The 19,816-nt window shown below is 55.6% G+C and overlaps 1 protein-coding gene across 4 annotated transcripts in view; it reads right to left on the reverse strand.

Moving 5' to 3' along the window:
- The window catches only part of LINGO1 (leucine rich repeat and Ig domain containing 1), a 191,404-nt gene that overhangs the window by 73,816 nt on the left and 97,772 nt on the right, over positions 1-19,816 (reverse strand). For all 4 annotated transcript variants that reach the window (XR_004285634.1, XM_032342373.1, XM_032342372.1 and 1 more), the window contains one exon: positions 284-458. The gene's annotated coding sequence lies outside the window, so the exon portion shown is untranslated. The remainder of the gene's footprint in view (positions 1-283; positions 459-19,816) is intronic.

Here is a 19,816-nt window from a genome sequence, read left to right on the forward strand (position 1 = left end):
ACCCAGGAAAAGAAGCAGAGAAATACAGGCAGGAAACAGGTCCTGGTCACATTGTTCGAACCACTGGATCAAATCCTGCCTGAAGCCCAACCTATCTCTAGACCCTGCAGTGACATGAGCTGATAATTTTATTTTATTAAAATCTGGTTTTGGCTACATGCAACCAAGGGAATTCTGACAGACACAGTGTTCAGAAAGATATCCTTCCTATTCCAGAGACCAATAAGTCTTAGCTGACTATCCCCAGGAGCCAGGGAATAAGCAGAGAGGGGATGCCACTTACCGTGACTGCTACTGTGCCCCTCTGAGTCCTAAAGCTTGCAGAGTCCCCAGGCTGGGCTGAGGGGTGGGCTCGGGAGCAGGTCCAGGGGCTGCACAGGGACAGAGCCCTATAGACGCAGGTGGGAGGCTGTATGGCCTCACAGACTCAAGGCAGCGAGGACATGGCCATGGGATCCCTGAAAAGCAGGAGAAACAAGAGTGAGCAGTAGGACTTACAGGGGGACAGAGGGGCTCGTGGACATGGGGGTAGGGCAGAAGGCAGCTACCCTGTGGCAAAGGTGAGACCAAAGCCAGCCAAGTTCCTCTTCATTCCCTCATACCTTGCTCTTATTTCCCCTATTCACTGCACCCTGCACCCTGGCCCCGTACCTGTCCCTCTCCTGTGACACCTCCAGGCTGCAGAACAGCAACTGCAAGAGGGGTTCCCTCTAACAGGAAGGGAGAGGTGGGGGGCAGGTGTGGCCGGAATCCCTGGGATGCCAGCCCAAATGTGCCTGCTGGTGGGGAGAGAAGCAGCTTCGCCCTTGTGCTGCGGAATCACTTCTCCCGGCTCCTCTCCCGGTGGTGCCCAGAGCTGGCTTAGGGCCCGAGGCAGCCAGAGCAGGGCAAGATGAGCGAGGCGGCCATCTCCTCTGCTCTCTAGTCCAGACTTCTAAAAGAATCCTAGAGAGGACAATGCTTTCCCTGAGGGAACCAGTGATGTTTCAGGCGGGGGCAGAGAGCAGCTCCAACAGATCCCAGCTGCCATCCCGCCTGAGGAATCAGGAGACACCCCCCCACTCTGTCTTCATGCCAGCCTCCCTTGGGCACTGTCCCTGGTTGGGGCCACCCCTCTCAGGGCCCACACTCTTGCCCAGCTTCTCTCAGAGGTCATGCTGGGACCTCTGGGGAGAGAAACGGGCATGGATATCTCAGACTCTAGATGCTACCAGAGGTCCTGGCCTGTGCAGAGTCATGAAGCCTTGTTAGGCCCTGGATGAGTCCTCTGAGCTCAGGGCTGCCAGCCTTCTTCTTGGTTCCGTAAGAAGGCATGATGACAGAAATCCCGAACCAGAGCACGTTAGGACTAATCGCATTTCTGGAAATGTCTCTAAACCAGCACAGTCCAAGAGCTTTCTGCAACAAAGGGTAGCTGAGCTGCCCAGTGTGACAGCCACTAGTCACGACTGGATTCTGCAAGGTAGACAGTGTGATTAAGAAACTGATTTCAAATTTTTATTTAATTACTTTTTATTTAAATCAAAATAGCCACAGGTGGCTAGTGGTAAACAGAGGGGACAGCGCAGCTCTGGACCAAGCCTTGCCCAGTCCCTGCACACAGCACACCAGGAACACTGAGGTCCACAGAGAGAACAAGGTCATACAGGCTCAAAGTCACACAGAGTGTGTGAGTGAGTGACAGAGACACAAAGGCCAAAGCAGAGCCTCGTTCCTCCAGCTCCTGGTGCCACAGCCCGCCACCCGGTGGCCTCGTGTCCTCCCCCAGTGCTCATCCCTATCATGCCCTGCCTTTCCCACCACGCTCAGGACTGCCGCATGGAGTGGATCGCTGCCGCCCCCGGAGCGGGCTGTCGGGCCCCCTTGGAAGGGACCCACCTCTCCTAGCCCGGTCGCTGGCCCATCCTTCCATCCTCCCAACCCAGCAGCCTCAATCAATGTCCCTAAAGTTGCCTGGGGAAATCATCCATCAGAGGGGAAGGGCTCCGGGCACACAGGTGTTCACAGAAGGGTTATTTTAACAGGAAAGTACTGGAAACCGCCTAAACATCCCACAAAAGAAATGACACGTGACACCTCCGTTCGACGGAATATTACACAGCCGTTACGTGGGATAAACACGAGGACTGGTAATGCCATGGAGCTCTAACGACACTGAGCAAGAAAGCAGAGAGAATGGGTGAGGGAGGGGGTCAGGGAGCAGCGGAGGTCCTCAGGCTGGACTTCCCAACGGCCTCTCTGAGCCATGATGAGAGCATCATGGGTGCCCCCTTCCTTTCTGTTTATTTACATACCGAGTGCCCAGCATCTTCCATAGTACTTTCTAGATATTGACCCGTGTAATCTGCACAAGAAGTGTAAGAAGGAGCAATTATGATGCCCTGATTTTTTTTTTTTTTTTTTGACAAGGAAACCAAGGTATGGAGAGATGAAACCAGTTAGCTAAGGTCAAGGGCCCCTTGTACTCCCCACACGTTAGGCAAGTTTCCAGTATTGTCTTCACAGGAAAAGGGCAAGGAGGCAGAGAGAGAACAGTTGTTGCCTGAGGTGGGTGAAAATACAGGTGTGTGTGTATTTTCCCTTTTAAATTTCATAAAAATTTTTCTTGTGGCAATTGAAAGAAAAAAGTTCAAAGAATAAAAGGAATGTCTCAAAATGTCTTTAAAAAACAAGCACACACACACAAAAGGAAAACATACCAAGGTCAAGCTCCTGATGCCTCCAAGAGACCTCCACTGTGAACATAATCCATCTCCCAGCAGCAGAGCTCACGTCTCCGGGCTTTTCTGCCCACTTCCTGTCGCCCGGACCGTTCCCCCCTGCCTGGGTGAGAGCCTCACCTCTGAGGTCAGCGGGCAGCAGCCCTGTGTGGAGGTGGACTTCAATAAACACCTCCCGGCCCCCTCTGCACAGCGCGGCAGGCCAGCGGGCACACTGCCTGTGGGGTCCCACCACTGGCCAGGACTGACCTCGAGAGACCTCTGCCTCCAGCCCCAGGCAGCCCCATTCCACAGGGGGAGCGACTGAGGCCTGAGGGGTGAAAGACCTCAGCAGAGGTCACAAGGCTACCCAACAGGGATACACGTGTGTACACACACCCATGTGTGCGCGCATGTGTGCGTACACGCACGTGACCAATATGTTCACGCACATCAAGCTTCAGGTTCAGGCCCAGCCTTCTCGTTAAAGGAACAGACGATTCCCAACTTACCCACACACGCTCACACACACACACACACACACACACACACACACAATTATTACACCATTAACTGCTACTGTATCCACAATCAGATAATCTGCTCTTTCTCCTTTCCCTGTTGCTGTGTTGTTTTCATTTCTGCACCACACATTTATTGAGCACTTGCTGTACGCTAGGTATATTCTAGGGCCTGAGGATTCAGTGGTGTTCTCGTGAGGAAGGGGGGCACAGATGATAAGCGAATAAACAAGGAAGATGATTGCAAGGAGCAACAAGTACAATTAAGAAAATCAAGCCATGTAACGTGAGAGCAAGGTCCTGGGGTGGGGCTAGGGCTTCCTCCAGCTGATGAGTCAGGGAAGGCCTCTGTGCAGACGCCACACCTGAATTCATACCTACAGGATAGGGAACCAGTCTTGCCTTGGGCAGGAGGAGGAGAGCAGAGGCCGGCACCTGGGGTTTCTGAGGAGAGCAGGCTAGGCCTGGCAGGTGGGCAGAGGTGGGGGCAACTGTGAGAAATGAGGCCTCAGAGGGAGGGCAGGGCCTCACGGACCAAGGCCAAGGCCTTGGGCGTCACCTCCCATGTGATGAAAAGTCACCATGGAAAGGCTGTGAGGTCTTCTTCATTGTGAAAAGTTCCCTGGGGCTGCTGCGTGGAGGCTGGTTTTAAAGGAGAGGGCACGGGAGCAAGGGGCCCGTGGGATGACTGTCTCAGCTGCCAACACACGGTGACACGGCCGGGGCCAGGTGAGGGAGGACAAGCTGGATTGGGGATGCGTGCGGGAGCAGGGCCAGCTCCTCCACAGTGGGCAGGGGCGCAGGATACGAGGGAGTGGAGGTAAGGAAAGGAACCAAGGATGACTCCTAGCTCCCACCACACACCCGTCCTGCTTTTACCACCACCCCCCATACAATTTACACGATTAGAAAATGACACCGCAGATGAGCCAGTCCCACCCCCCACGCCGCCAAGGCTCACATGCCCCTGAGGCATCGGAAGTCCAATCCTGTCCTGCGTGTGGCATGTGGGAAGGAGCAAGACTGAGTTCCACCCTCAGGCTGAGAAGATTGCCCAAAGAGACGGGAGGGGCAGGGACGCGAGAAGGTGTGGGGCTGGCCCGGAGCCCTTGCGCCACCCCCTGCCAGCTGTGGGACCCTGGGTAAGATCTCCCACACACCCAGGCTTGGCCCCCTCGTCTTCCCCACCACCTCCCACACGAGGCTGGGATGAAGGGTCCGTGGGATGAGACAGGTAAAGAACTGGCATTTATACATATTAGCATCCTTCCCTTTTGTTTTAAAAGGGGGCCAAAAAAGCCAACTGGGGTTTAGACTGGTAAGCTCCCCATCCATTCTAATATAAATTCTAGAAGTGCTGCAAAGAACACAGGAAAGGCACTGGCAAGTTTGAGTTCACTTACAAAGAACCCTGCAGGATACTCATGTCCCCTCTTGGTTGTTCAAAAGGATGACATGACAGCCAGGGTCAAGGCCCCCGCGACATCCTTACACAGGAGGTAGAAAGCTATGGGCCAGCTCACTCAGTGGTTAGCTAAATGACCATGTCCAAGAACGTGGGAGAGCAACTCACACTGGCTCCTTGCACAGGCAGAGGCTGGTCCTTGGCCGTGCCAGAACACACTTTTGGCAGAGACTAGGATGGAACCTTAAAGGTAGGTCTAGCCTGAGAGGGGTCAACTAGAGAGGCAGGGTCCCCTGTTCAAAGCCTTCAATGAACCCTAGGAATGGGTCGCAGTATAGAAGACAGAGTTACCAGAACCTGGTAAGCTCCGTGAGTAACTCCAGGAATCACTACATAGAGTGGCCATGGACTCTGGTCATGGACTCTGTGCTCCTGGTGGCCAGGAGATGTAGAGGCTGGGTAAGCCTGTTGCTTCAGCTTTGGAGACAATGCAGCCACTTCCAGAAAGCCATGCCCAGGCATCTATGTACCTGTCTAGAAGGTCTTTGATAATGTGAAATCTGCCCTTGACAGGAAGAGGTGGGCCAGAAACCCATGTTCCCAGGGGGAGTCTCAAAAGGCCTGGTCAGGATGTTAGGTCCCTGACAAAGATACCTAGCATTTATGTGCCCAGAGAGCAGAGCTAAGCCCAGTGAAAGAAAAAGTTTCTAGGAAAACAGATTTCTGTCCATCATGAGGAGTAGTGAGCTCCCTGTCCCTGGGAGCATGCAAGCAGAAGTCTGGGAACCATGATGGGGATTTTGCCCTAAATGGGGAAGCTGCTTTCAGCCATGTGTTTCTTTAAGTCTATCAGCATGTGAATCAGGGCTAGATTGTGTGTATCAAAGTGGGTGTCACAGAGACTAAAGGGAAAGGAAAGTAATGACCATAATAATAATTATTAGTACTACATTATAGATCACTGCACATTCCCATATATTCTCTAACTGGATCTTCTGCCCATCCCAGGGCAGGATGATTAACCCCATTTACAGGATGAAGCAACTGAGGCTCACATCAGGAAATGGGACCAGCCCAAGTTCCCACAGCACATCAGCCCCCAGATTCCTTCTACAGCCCAACACCTGGGGGGCGGTCTTCCCCTCCTGCACCCCCAGTGGTCATCCCACCACCCCTGCCCCAGAAGGAGCAGAAACCCCTCCACCACCTGGGGTTTCATCTAGCTGCCAAGACTCCTCATTCCTGATGGTTAGAAGCTCATCCCCCTAGAACGTGGGAGGGAATCCCAGCCCAGACGGCTTTTCCTCCCAGGCCACCCAGGCCCTGCTCCTCCATTCTCCCTGCCTCTTCCTCTAGTAAATCCAGCCCCAGCCCCGTACATGGGGTCCTTCAAACCAGACGTGCATCCAGACCTCAGGCTTTGTCCAGGCAATGAACTCGAGGAGAAGGGTCCCTCCACATTGGCCTCATTCTTCTCACACCTACACAGGGGGCTTGTGAATAGGGGAACCAGAGCCCACCCTACCAGGTACCCCTCCTGACCACCTTCCCTCTTCCTAGCCAAGAGGGGCCGAGAGAGAGGGAGAGAAGGTGTTTGGGCAGGGGAGGTGGGCACATCCAGAGGAGGGGACTCATGAGGCAGCCGCACCTGGCACCAGTCCTCACCACAGCACGCCCTGAGCCCTCAGGATCCTTTTACTTTCCAGGTAAAAGGGAATGAAAGCTCAGAGGGGTTAAGGAGCCTGGCCAAATTCAAAATATTAAATGGAACAGAAGAAACAGCTTGTAAGTCCCAGAGTCAGGGTTTGAACCCAGGACCAGCTGAATCCAAAACCTGGCACTTTTATGTGCCCCCAGCGGCCGGCAGGGAAGTCTCCCAGGGCTCTGACCGGCAGCCTGGCGAGCAGAGGACAGGAGTTGAGAAGGCAGGACAAAGGAAAGACACAGGGCAACCAGACGGATGAACTGACGGGTGGATCCTGCAGGGGCCAGAACGAGACAGCTCTAGAAGCCACCCTCGTGATCAATGAAAGCCACCAAGTGCCACTCTGCTGCCATCTGTCCCTCAAATCCAGCCCCTAGTGTTCCCTGGATCCCTCCCCGACATCCAGGTCTGAGCAGCAGATGAAACCTGCTGCCTTAGGCATCTCCCATTCATGGAGGGTCCAGGGCCAGGCCCCTGGGGCCACCCTGGAGGTGGGGTTGGGGGGAGACGCGGGCAGAGGGAGTAGGGGAACCATTCCTAGCCCCGGGCAAGGCCATCTGCCCAGCTCCCACCAGCCCACGCCCAGCTAGAGGCCCTAGCATCCAGACTGCCCACCGGACACAGCGCACCCTCAGGCCCCATATGGCCAAGCCAGGTGTCCCCGCGCCCTGCCAGCAGCCCAGGGCAGTCTGCCTGTCCCCAGAGCGTGCAGGGTTTAAGCAACAGCCTCTCGACTGAATATTTAAGAAGGAAAATACCTTTTTTTTTTTTTTTTCCCCAAGAGAGAGAAAGGGAGGGAGGAGGAAGCCGGCAAAGAAGGAGGAGGGAAAGAGGGAGGGAGAAACCTACCCCATCACTGCAGTCAAGGTCACAGGCATCCTTGTGGGGCGGGCGCAGGCTAGGAGCCTTTAATCTGAGAGTTCAGGCTGAGGAAACTAAGCGCTTGAAGCCGGAGTACATTACTGCCCTGAATGATCTGTCGGCTTCTATTAGGCTAAATATCTCTGTATAATGGGGAATTATCCTCTGAAAAGGCAAACTGCCGGCCTCTCCAGGGAGAGGGGGCGCGGCGGGAACCTCTCCTTGTCGTGAGGGTTCTCCCACGGGAGGGGGGAGGGAGGGAAGAACAGGACCAACTCAGAAAGCCGCCCCCCACCCACACCCCCTCCCCGGAAAGTCACAGTCAGCAGCTGTTTGACGCTCCTGGCGGGTGCTAGCCTCCCTCCCCCTCTTCCTCAGACTCTGCCTCACTCCCTCCGCTTAGGAGCCTGAAAAGATGCCAGACCTGGGGTAGAGGACTGACAATGCCTTGGTGACAGCAGGTGACCCAGGGGCAGTCCCAGGGCCTCTCTGAACCTCCGTTTCCCCATCTTTTAGATGGAGCTAATAAGAGCCACCTGAAGGCTGTACCAGGGCAGGGCTTGAAACTGGCCCAGAGCCCAGCAGAGTGGGCACCCAGGACAATTTCACTCACGCTGTTCTGCCCACTGGTGAGGACCTCCCCCTCCAAGTCGCCTCCTCCTCGTCCTCACTCCCCACTGGGTACCAGCACCTCCTCCAGGAGACACTCCCTCAAGAACCCTGCTCATGGGTATCGCCTCCAGCCAGAAACCCAGAAACCCACCTTCTGGGCTCCCCACCAGTGTCAAGTAGTTACGTGCCTGTGGACAATCCAGCCCGAGGGACTCTCGGACCGGGGCAGCATGGCCTCCTTCTCAGACAGGGAACCTAGACCTCTGCCCAGATCTGGCAGGCTCGGAGACAGGGGCTGGGTCCCCTGGAAGGTGACACTCAGGGCAAGGCAGTCAGCACCAGGGCAGCAGAGCCAGCAAGCCAGAAATCCCAGGAACTGAGTCCGTGAGAGCAAAGCGGTGGGGAGATTGTCCGCAGGACTGTCAGGGCCCAAGGCAGGGCTGGAGCTGGGTCAGAGCAGCACCAAGGTGGACCTTGGTGCTGGGCTCCCTGCACAGGGCTGCGGTGCTGCAGGCTCAGTCCTGGAGGTCTCCTAGGGATCAAGAGGGGCAGGGCTGACCTGGGAGGGGATAAGGGTCAAATAGCTCTCACTAGGTGGGGAATAGGGCAGGAGGACTGTGAGCTGGGTGGGAGATGGTGCAGACCCTGGCTCTTCAGCATTCCCCTGCCACTCTTGGTCTGCTGGAAACCCCAGGACAGCATGGGACCCCTCTCTGCAGATACAGCCACTGCTGTTGTGGTGCACATGGCTAGGCCAGGAAGGCCGTTCTGAGGGTGATTCCAGAACCAGTGACTACATCCCAATAAACATCAGAAAGGAAGGCCGCCCTGAGGGCAGTTAGAGGCCTCCCTGCACTCCCACGTCCCACTATAGACCCAGAGGTCCAGCCCAGAGTCTCCACAGCAGGCGACAGCAACTTATTCCTTGATTCATTCATTGATTCATTCAGCAAATGCTCTCTAGCGCTTTCTGTGAACTGAAGGTACAAAAATTCCCAAGATCCTACATCAGGCAGTTCAGTCCTAATGGGACAAGTGCGTAGGGGGAGCCCACAGGGAGATAAGAGACAATGACTCAGGGACTGTGTAAGAGTGAGAGCCCAAGTTGCTGGGGAAACAGGGTAGGGGGGCCCCAATCCAGGGTTGGGGTTCTAGCCAGGCTTTCAGGGGAAAGGTCTTGGAGATGGGCCTTGAGGGAAAAGGAACTGGGTTTGAAAGCAACTGAATTTTAAACCAGTTTGAAGTTTCAAACTGGGTTTGAAACCATCAGAACGAAGGTTTCTGCAGGCAGAGGGGTGACCCGTGCCAATGCCCAGGGGCACGAACGATGGGTGCAGAGGGAGACAGCTCCTCTCCCCTGGAGAGGGCCTCGTGTGCAGAGACACGGTGTTAGCTCTTATCCCAAGAACCATGAGCAGCTTGAAGGGTTTTAAGCAGGGCTTGACAGGCCCCAATCTGTGCTCCAGAAATATCATTGCACCTGCCCCCAGGTTGAGGATGGAGGACACAGGAGAAGGTAGGAAGCAGTGAAAAGTTAAGACCATGGCAATGAGCAGGGGAGAGGTGGTGGGCCTCAAGGCAGGCCAAGGGCTTGAAAGGAGGGGAGGGTGCAAGAGGGACTTGCCGAGTGAGGGCCGCGGTTCTAACACGGTGGTAAGACAGCGGCAGTGTCCCACCAGGCCTGAGCGGTGCTCCCGTCCAAACCACACTGTCAAACGTTGCAAACCTTTCCAAATCCCAGAGCTGCTTTGATCACACAACACTCAAGTGAGCCGGAGAAGCCAGGGATGAGTTACTTAGTTCACTAATTCAACAAAAATTCATTGAGCACCTGCTATGTTCCAGGCCTTGTTCTGACCTATACCCCAGAATGAACAGACCCAGGAGTGCTGCCCAGGAAGTTCCAGGGTCACACGCATGGGTGTGCATCCATGGCTATAGCCAGTCTCCAGTGGTGAGAGCTGGGGTCATAGCCCAAGAGACGGAGGGGCTGCCGGGGGATGGCCACCGGCCCGGGGCACTCATGGCCTCCAGAACTGGGGAGCAAAACCTGAAGAGGAGGTGTGGAAAGGGAAGGCCTGACACTGGGGGCTGGCTCGGGGGTCGGGACAGGAATGAGCCTTGGTCTGCAGTGGGAGCACCCCTTCTTCCAAGATGGGGTGGGAAGCCAGAGAGAAAGTATGAAGTGAGAGGAGGCAGGTTCATGGTGGAAAGCACCAATCTCCTCTGCAGGCAGGATGCTGGAAAGGGCAGGTAGGGCATAGACAGCAGCAGGGCCTTCGGGCCCACCAGAGGGAGAACGGGACCCGCAGGCCAGGCCAGAAAGAAAGAAGGGTCAGAGTGGGAGATCTGGAGGACCCAGGGCAGGGCTGGGCCCCCTGGGGTGGCTATAGGGAGGCGAGATCAGGGAACCCCAGGAGGGAGGAGCAGGCCCCACGACCACCCTAGCAGGTAGCCCGTGCAGTGGCCTCAGGCTGCCCTGCGCTCAAGGGTTACTAAGAGTCTCCCCAGAGTGCAGGCTCCCAAGGGCCCAGCCAGATGTCTGGAAAAGGTTAGAGCTGCCTAATGGCCTCCAGCGCCTGCTGCCACTGAAGGGACCACCAGGGTTGGCACAGGAGCAGCTCCTGCACTCTTGGTCCCAGTGGAGGCCCCAAGGCCAGCCTGCCCATGCCAAGCACTTGCAAGTAGGCTCCCTACTTCCCTGGGCCCTATTCTCATCAGTAAGCCCAGGCAGGGCCCACCTGTCAGGTGCTCAGGCAGGGAAAGCAGCGCCCAGTGCCCAGGAGGTGCCCCAGATGACTGTCCCCTTCCCCTCCCTGCTGGCAGGGCCTCTTGGAGTCCAGTCTCACAGAATCCCCAGGGCCTGGCACACACTTTTGCTCAATTAACTTTTACTGACCTACGTTTTTCTGCTAAACAGCTGGTAGTGATGAAAGATGACCAGAATCTTGCCTGCTGGAAGGGGCTAAGAGGAAGATGGGACAACCACAGGAGGACACAGCAGATGCCCCAGGGAGCTGACATGCAGATGTGGCAGAGGCCAACGTCGTGGGTGGCGGGAGGAAGAGGCTGGTTCTCACCATACCTGTTAGGACTCTGCGACAACCAGGCAAGCTGGCAGAAGAGCCAGTGGGGGGTAGTGAGAGCTGGTGCTGGGGCACACCCAACTGGAAGATCCCTGGGTAGATGGGCCTTCTGGCTGCAGACCTCCTGATAGCACCCAGAGCCTTATGAGCTGCTCCTCCAACCTACCCCTTCCCCACCTTGGAATTCACCCCACTGTGTGCCCTGCCCAAGTTAGAGCACTGGAAAGAAACTGAAATAAGTCAAAAGGAAGGAGGAGCCACTTCTGGAAGAAGGGGCAGAGCCTGGAAGGCTTCACAGAGGTGGTGGCTTCTAACTGCTCTGAGCCTCACCTTACTCTTCCATGAAATGGGACTGCTATTGTCCTCCTCCTCCTGCTCCTCCTCCTCCTCCTCTTACTCCTCCTCTTACTACTACTACCAATAATAATAGCTAAAGCACATGGATGCTAAGTCTGTGCTGGGCTCTGTGTGAGTACTTGGAGCCCAAGAGATAGAGGTAGAGATGAGGCTGAGCCCGCCCGTCTCCCAGACTCCCTTTGGATCGGCTTGTGGAGGGTCGACTGGGGTCTAGGCCTTGGGCTGCAGGCAAGTTGGGTGTCACTGGTGGCCAAGGTCTGTGAGTTCCCAGTGTTGGCAGCATCACTTTGAGTGGCCCTCTTGAGCTGGGTGGAAAGGGGCTGGGAGCTGCGGGATGGATGCTTCCAGACCCGGGTCAGAGGCGGCAAGGTCAGAGGCTACACTGTGTCTGCAACAGCAGCTCAGCGTGGCCCTTGCGGAGTACAAAACACGGTGCTGAGTGTGCAGGGGAACCTGCAGCATCTCCCCTCCTGATTTCCCAGAACCAACCTCACCCACATGCCTGGTTCCAGAAGTTCTTGGGCTCGAAGCAGACAGGAGTGGAGGAAGAGGAATGAGGAGAAAAGCAGCCACAGCCATCACTGTGTGTCTATGCTGGGACTGCACACCAACCCAGGCCGGTATGATTATTCCCACTTAAAGAGGAAACAGGTTTCCATGGGTATGGTCCCTTGCCCAAGGTCACAGCTGGGAATGACTGAGCTGGGGCTCACACCTAAGGCTGTCTGTTCCTCACGGACCAGGAAGTGTGAAAGGCCAGAAGGACTCATGGGGCTGAGTGTAGAGGGCACACAAAGCATTATCAGCAGGGCAGAAGGGGTTCTTAGGAGCAAACTCTTCCTGACACCCAGTGCTGCATGTTGTCCCATACATAGGGCTGGCAGGGGCCTGGGCAGCTTGAGAAGATGAGGCAGGAGAGGGTGAGAGAGGTCTCTCCTTTGGCTTCCACAGCCCTCTGCTGGAAACCCTCTGCCCCACTCACCCCTCCCTGAAATCATCCCATCTTCCTGGTGAGATGGGGCACCTAGAAGGCCTTATGTGGCTAACAGGGCTTGAGAAGAACCTTTGCAAGGGCAGGGCGGGGCGGTGGGGGGCAAGAGGGTGTGGTTAAAGGGAGATGAAGCTCAGCCCAGACTATGACAAGGCCACCAATGGGCTGAGGCTGGTGCAGGGAGAGGGCCAGGGAGGCCCAAAAAAACAGAAGTCACAGTGCCTGGACCCCTGCGGGTAGAGCATCATTCCTTCGAGTCGTCAGATGTGTTCAGTTTCCATAAGGCTTCTGAGCCTGGGTGAGGCCCACCTAGGAGTCCTGGCAGTGGGAGAGAGAACGCTGAGGACGGTCCCTTCCTCTACACTGTGTTTCTTGGCATGAGCATCTTTCCCTCTCTGGTCCCCATGTGCCCTCTGCAACATGAGATATCCAGGCCTAAATGCCGGTGGACACCTAAGGGAGGTGGTGAGGTCCCAAACAAGCCTCCCCGCCCAGAGCCTGTATCAGCTCCAGGCTACGAGCTCAGCATGATCCTCACTGGTCTTCCCTTACCCTCTCAACAAGGCCACTGTACAAATATCAGCACTTGATTTGCCAGAAAAGCAAACTGAGGCTCCGGCCTAAGAAGGAACTCTCCAAGGTGCCCAGGAAGAACTGCCGACAAGCTTTATGCACCCGGGTTTGTTCAGCACTGGACAGCTCTTGGCCATGGACCTCCTGGCCCCAGGCCTATACACACAGCCTTGGCAATCAATCCCTCTTCCTCCTAAATAAACTTCACCCAGCCTTCCCCACTGCTCTCGCTATGCTCATCTCTCCTGGGCCCCTGGCGCAGCTGCCATCAGTCACACGGGACTAATAAAGCTCTTCCTCCCTTTTACTTTTTTCTGACTTAAAATCTCATTCTCTAGCAGCTTCTTGAAGGCAGGGGACTCTCGCCCTCTCTACTCTATGCCCCAGTCTGGGTACATCATGGGGACTGGATTTGGAGCAGGCAGATGCGGGTGAGAACCAGGTTGGAAAACTCTAGGCCCATCACTGTACCCCCCTGAGCTGCAGATGCCCCTGCTGGAACACAACATGGGCCTGTCCACCTCACAGGCCTCCGGGGTTTCCATCTCACAGGGCAAGTAAACCACACAAGGGGCTAACCCTCCCTCAATCCCCTCCCTCTTGGGACTTCACTTAAATTCTGGACCACTTCTTTCCCCCTGAAATTGTCCAAATGACTTACAAACGGGCAGACTCTTATCACTGATAAATGTCTGAGAAGGGTCAGGTAGCCCCAGGAGAACAGCTGATTCAGCGCTCAGAATCCCACTATTAGAATATGATTGCTCTGTGGGCTCACCCATGAGCTTTGAGCCTGGGAGAGGGAACATCTAGGAACACTGGTGGTGAGGGATAGGTCCTGGGGTGCTGGTCCCTCTTCTCTACTAACATACCATGTGCCTTGGCACAAGTGTCTGTCCTCTCTGGCCCTCAGTTACACCTTCTGTAGGATGAGGTATCCAGGCGGTGTCCAGGCTGTGTCCAGGACACAGGATGGCCCTCTTCATACTATTTCCTGGAGGCAGAAGAGGAAAATGCCTGTAGGAATGATGGCAGGGGTACTGGAAAGGACCCTCCAAACCTCTCAAATTCAGGACCGTGATTTCTAAATGCCTCCACTTGCTCTGCCCCCCTCCCCTTCCCTTCTAACAAAGGGGCAAAGCCCAACTCCTGGGCTTTCTGGGGCCCTGCGGACAGGCCCCACCTATTCCCAGCCCCTGTGAGGATAGGACCTGCTTACATGCCTTGGACATTGGAGGAAAGTCTCCTAGTTCACCCTTGGGCCCAGCTGGCCTACCCAGGGAGCTTCAGCCTGAGGAAGGCTCAACTGACAGCCCCCAGTATACATGGAAAAGGGAGTAGGATTCCCATATGGTACCTGGGGAGGAAGAGCTCTGCAGAGAGCCCCTCTCTGCCCCAGGGAGGAGTGCCGAGGGAGCCTGGAAAAGGGGAAGCAGAGAGATTTATCCTAGTTCTGCCACCTAACTAGCTTGCTAACCTCAGAAAGTCCCTTCACCTCTGAATTCCAGTTTCCTGATCTATAAAATGGGGAGAATAACACACACACACACACACACACACACACAGAGTGTCTGGTACACGGCAAGAACTGAAGGAGCGCCAGACATTATGACCAGATTCTTGGCCAGGACTTTGGCCTTTTTACATCAAGGTCCAGAGTAAATGACTCCAGTCTTGGGCACTTAAATAATAAGCCCCACGGGGGGAGATGAGCACTGAGAACTCTGAGGGAGGGTGGCTGAGGAGGGCACTTGGCCTGCCCCGGTGGGACTCCACTTAGAGAACCAGACTGAGCCCTGATCCTGCTCACCCACTGAACCTCAATCCTGCTCCCACACTGACCCCTGATCCTGCTCTTGCAGGAGCCCTGACCCTGGTCACACACTGAGCCCTGACCCAATCACCAGCTACTGTGGCCAGTTCACACCACAGGCCAATGTCACAGTTGGCTCTGAGGAGGACTGCTGCTCTCCCATCTTCTCATGGAGAAACTGCTGCGTTAATCTTTCATTATATGAACTGGCTCATGCCTATGTGTGCCCCCTAATCCCTTGTCCCTCCCTAGAACTTCCCCATGCCACTGGCTTCTGCCTTGAAGGTGCACCCCCCACCCCCCAGTAGCTTGGAATCCATCACTGTGGCCACGATTTCTAAGCCCCCTAACCAGTTCTGTCCCCTGACCACAAATCCACAGTCCAAGCCTTTGGTTTCTCCTCTCCAACCTCAGAAGATGGAGATCCTGGAATGCCTGAGGGAAAAAGCCTTAGGCTTCATTCATTCACTGGACTCTCCATCCAGGCAGGGACACTGAGGTCACTAGGGGTGAATGGCAGCCCCAGGACTCCCATCCTGGTCCTGTGATTTTTCTACCAGCCTTCTGACTGCCCCACCCAGCCAGCAGAGGAGGGTCCCCAAGCGATGGGGGTCTGGCAAGTCCTGACCAGGAAAGGAGATCCAGGAAGGGAGTAGGAGTGGCAGAGCCCCAGGAAACCACTCTGTCCTGGGCTCCCCTGCCTCAACTCAGGGCTAATTTTAGACCTCTTCCCAGGTTGAATATTAAAATACTTCTAGATCCTCCCTGGTGTAATGGGGCCACAGAACTCAGCTGCCCCTCCGCCCTCCCCTGGGAAGCTAAGGCCTCCTGACCAAGGGCACTACAGATGTAACACTGGGGAGAGGGTCAGAAACTGAACCCAGGTGTGACCCTGGGTGAAGACCAAGGAGGCAACACTGCGAGAGGCCCTGCTCACCCACAACTAAAATCCTACCCCTTGCAACTCATCCCTTCAGATAAGGAGTTGCTCTTATCAAACATAAGACTGCCCAAGGGTGGGGGTCACCTCATGGGGTGATGGCTCTGGGTTCAGATCCTGGCTGAGCAACCCCAGCTTGTGTGGCCTTTCTGAACTACAGAGCCATCATCCGTATAAAGGCGGTAAGAATAGGTCAGTCCCCTGACTGCAACTGCATCTCCCCCACCCACTGATATCCCACAAACACCTCATCCCTTCTCTTCCCCCAAGCCCACCCTTCCTTTGCCAGCATCCCTATCTCTGAGGATGTTTCCACCACTGGCCCAGCTGGGCACGCCAGAAACCTGGGAGTCCTTGGGGCTCCTTCCCTACTCCCTCCCTCAAACCCAGCACCAGTCCTCAATGTGTCTCCAACCCCATCTTCTCTCGGCACCTCCATCCCCAGGCAGCCCCGTCACCCTACCTGATGGATACATTCCACAAGTCCTTGTGCTTCTCCACTGTCTCCCACACGGCGACCAGGACAGTATCACTGAGCCCTGAATTAGACAAGGTCCCTTCCTGCTTAAAACCCTCCATCAACTTCCTCTTAGAACAAGAGGCACCCACCCTCCTGACCATGGCCCACAGACTGTGCCTGACTCAGCCCTGCCACCCACCCTCACCCCTGACCCCTTCCGGCTCTCTTCTGAATGAATTTCCTTCTTCAACATACCAGGGTTCCTCCGGCATGGAATGCTCCTCGCCCCTCCTTGTACACAGCTTCCTCATCATCATCCATCTGATTATGGGATGAGACACTGCCTCAGAGAAGCCCTCCCAGACCGCGCTGTCTCAGTGGGCCACCCCCACCTCTGCATTCTCTATCATTCCCTTGTACCACTTGTCACAACCTGCAATTATACATCTCTTTGTTTACTTGTTTATTATTTGCCACCCTCACCCCTAAAACCTGTGAGCTGCACAAGGGAGGGGGCCATGGCTACCTTGCTGCTGTGCCTGGAACATTGGAGGTGCTCAGGGGACAGGAATCCCCCCTGAGGTTCATCACTCAGGAGCAGACGGGAGAGTGCCCTCCCTGCTTCACCAGGCAGTCCTAGAAGCTATATCTGGAGTCCCAGAAGAGGATGTTGGCAAGCGCAGACACTCAAATAGGCATGGCTCTGGTTCCTTGGTCAGTGCCCATGGTGGTGGCTTTGCTAGGATGCCATGCAGACCCCTGCAGGAGACAGGGCAACTGGAGACTGAGCAGAGCAGGGCCTGCAGCAAACCACGGCCATGCGTGTTGTGAGCACCTGGGACCTCCTGCTCCATCCGCTGGGCAGGCCCAAGGGACAGACGTTCAGGAGGAGCAGGGAAGGGGAGGAAACACCTCGGCCCTCAGATGAGCCTGTCTTAGAGACAGGAAGGGCCCCTGCCCCTAGGGCTCCGTGGTCTGGTCAAGGAGACTTAGCCATGAAGCCCAACCCTCCTATCACTCGATCTCTGCACAAATCCATCCCAGGCATTCAGCATGGTCCCGAGTGGCTCCCGGGAGAGGCACCCACACAAACATGACTCCTTTCAGCCCACCTATGCAACCCCTCCAGAGTCCTGGATGGTGAACAGGAGAGGGGACATGCGCTTGGTTATGGCCATCCAGGGCTAAGGGGGGCACAAGTGGAGCCACCTAGACCAGACTGGGAGGGAGTGAAGACCCAAGGAGCATGCTTCCTAGGAAGGTGTCTGTGCTGATGGGGCTGGGGAGCGGTGCAGCGGCAGGGAAGGTGTGGGACAGGTCGGTACTATGCTCCAACTGCCCTGTCTTCCCTCCCAGAGGCCTTGTCACACACACACTCCCCCCAGCTCCTGACCACCAGGCCCTTGGTCCGGGGAAACAGGTCTCTCTCTCCAGAGATGTCCTATCACAGGCATAGTAGCCCCTGTCCCAAGGGAGTCACTCTGCCAGGCTCTGCAGACATCACTGACATTTCCACATGCTGCCAGCCCCTCACCGTTGCGCACCTAACTAGTCAGTGGAGACCAGAGTAGTCCCAACAGCCTATCAGAACACTGAAAACTGAAAAGGTCAAGACAGGAAAAAAAAAAAAATCCCCATGTGGGGTATCTCCACCGAGGGACACCCTGAGGCCCTCATTTCTCCCTCTACAGCTCCCCTGACACATGCTGGCAACCTCAAGGGAGGGTAAGGCTTGGGCATGGGGCCCTGCTGTACCCACAGCTCTGGCCTTAACAGAGCTGGGAAGGGGATCAAGAAAAAGGGAAGCAATCATCCCTGTAAACACCCGCCAAAACACACACCTAACTCCCCGGGCAGGGGAGGGGGGAGGAGCACAGGGAAGGAGAACCACTCCTACTCAGGGCCTCTGAGGGACACCGAGCTGTTCTTAGCCTCTTCTGGGGCAAGGGCAGCAGCATGGGTTTGCCTCCCACTCTGTGCCCAACATCAGGCATCCCCCACACATGGCCACAGCCTGTGCTCACCCCAACCCTTGAAGAAGAAACAATCCCGCTTACTTTGCACGTGAGAAAACCACCTCAGAAAGGTCACGTGACCTGCCAAGGTCACACAGCCAGGAAGAGAGGAGCTCGGCATCAGGTGAGCACTGAGACTACAGGAGTTGCAGCCAGACACAAAGGAAATCCTGCAAACAGTTCGGACAGAAGCCTTGATTCCGGGAAGACGATCCCAGGAAGATGGACTGGGGTCCCTTCTCAGGAGGCTGCTTGGGGGCAGGGGGTTTTGCTGGGCAAGGGGTGAGGGCAGGGGCTGCACCTATTGACTTCGAGGGTCTCCCACTTCTGTGATTTTCTGTGACCACCAGGCAAGCTCTACCAGGCTCCAGGAGGGTGGGCTTGGGAAGAGACTGGACAGTCCCTGACAATACCGGGGGGGTGGGGGGATGGTTCTGACCATCACAGCATGAGCACCAATCCAAGCCTAGGGCCCTCGGCAACTCTGCTCTTTCTGTGGGAGGCTTTGACTTCCTGGGGCCACTGAGAGAGAGGAGGGTACCCAGATCCCGGGAGACAAAGGGTCCAAGGGGATGAACTGGGGGAGAGGAGGAGCTCAGCTTCCTGGCCAGACTAGCCAGTCGTGAACCCTGTCCCGCTGTTTTGACAGCTCCAGGCACCAGCTCGTCCAGAGCCCCCATCTTGAGCAAGGTAATTACAGTTCTTCCTATGTAATGAGATGGTTTTTAAAGGCCATTCAAAAGAAATTCCCTATAATGAGGTGAAGGGGTTTATAGTGTTACACATCAAGGCGGCTGGTAATTGGTGGGACTGGGGCTCAGTCCCAGAGTGCAGCCCTGGGAGTCCCAAACCTAAAAGGTGAGAAGAATAGGAAAGACTCCCAAGCCCAGGAGGGAAGACAGGCCCTTGGCCAGATAAGTGTCTGCGATACCAGCAAGCCGGTGTGCCCCGAAGAGCAGACAAGGGCACAGCGGGGCTGGAACCCAGTTGGGGCATGGGAGGCTGACAGAGTGGGGGCTGGACAGAGGGAGAGCCTGCAGGATGAAGTCACAGGATGGACATCTGGGCTCAGGGGAAGGAAGATGAATGTACCCGGTTGAACAGTGTCCCCCCAGCCCGCCACCACCACCACCAATTTATGTCCACCTGGAACTCCAGACTGTGACTTTACTTGGAAACGTAATTAGTAATTATAGAGGTATCTAGTTAAGACGAGGTCATACCGGATTTGGGTGGATTCAAATCCAACAACTGGTGTCTTTACAAAAAGAGGTAAATTTGGACACAGACGCACACACAGAAGAATGTCATGTGAAGACGAAGGCAGAGATTGGCGTGATGCATCTGTGAGCCAAGGAACACCAAAGAATGCCAGCAACCATGGGAAGATGGAAGAGGCAAGAAGGTTCCTCCTCCAGAGCCTTCAGAGGGAGCATGACCCCACCCACACCTCCATCTCAGACGTTCAGCCTCCAAAACCATGAGAGGGTGTATTCCTGTCGTTCTGAGGCAGCAGGTCTGCGGTCATTTGTTTCAGCAGCCCCGGGAAGTTAATAGCATGGCCATTCTAACAAGGACAACTAGCCAGCCGTGGAAAAGGCATCCTCAAAAGGTGGAGACGGCCCCACCTCCAGAAGTGTGCAAGCAAAGCTGGGAGTGAGGTAGTCCTCCCTCCAGGACCCTGGACAGCTCCTGGGAGCAATTCTGTACTTAGTCCCCCATCTGACCTCACTGTAATGACGTCCAAGAAACTGGACAAGATGGAGCAATCATTCCCA

This window comes from Mustela erminea, chromosome 5 (assembly GCF_009829155.1).
Source record: "Mustela erminea isolate mMusErm1 chromosome 5, mMusErm1.Pri, whole genome shotgun sequence".
Taxonomy (NCBI): domain Eukaryota; kingdom Metazoa; phylum Chordata; class Mammalia; order Carnivora; family Mustelidae; genus Mustela; species Mustela erminea.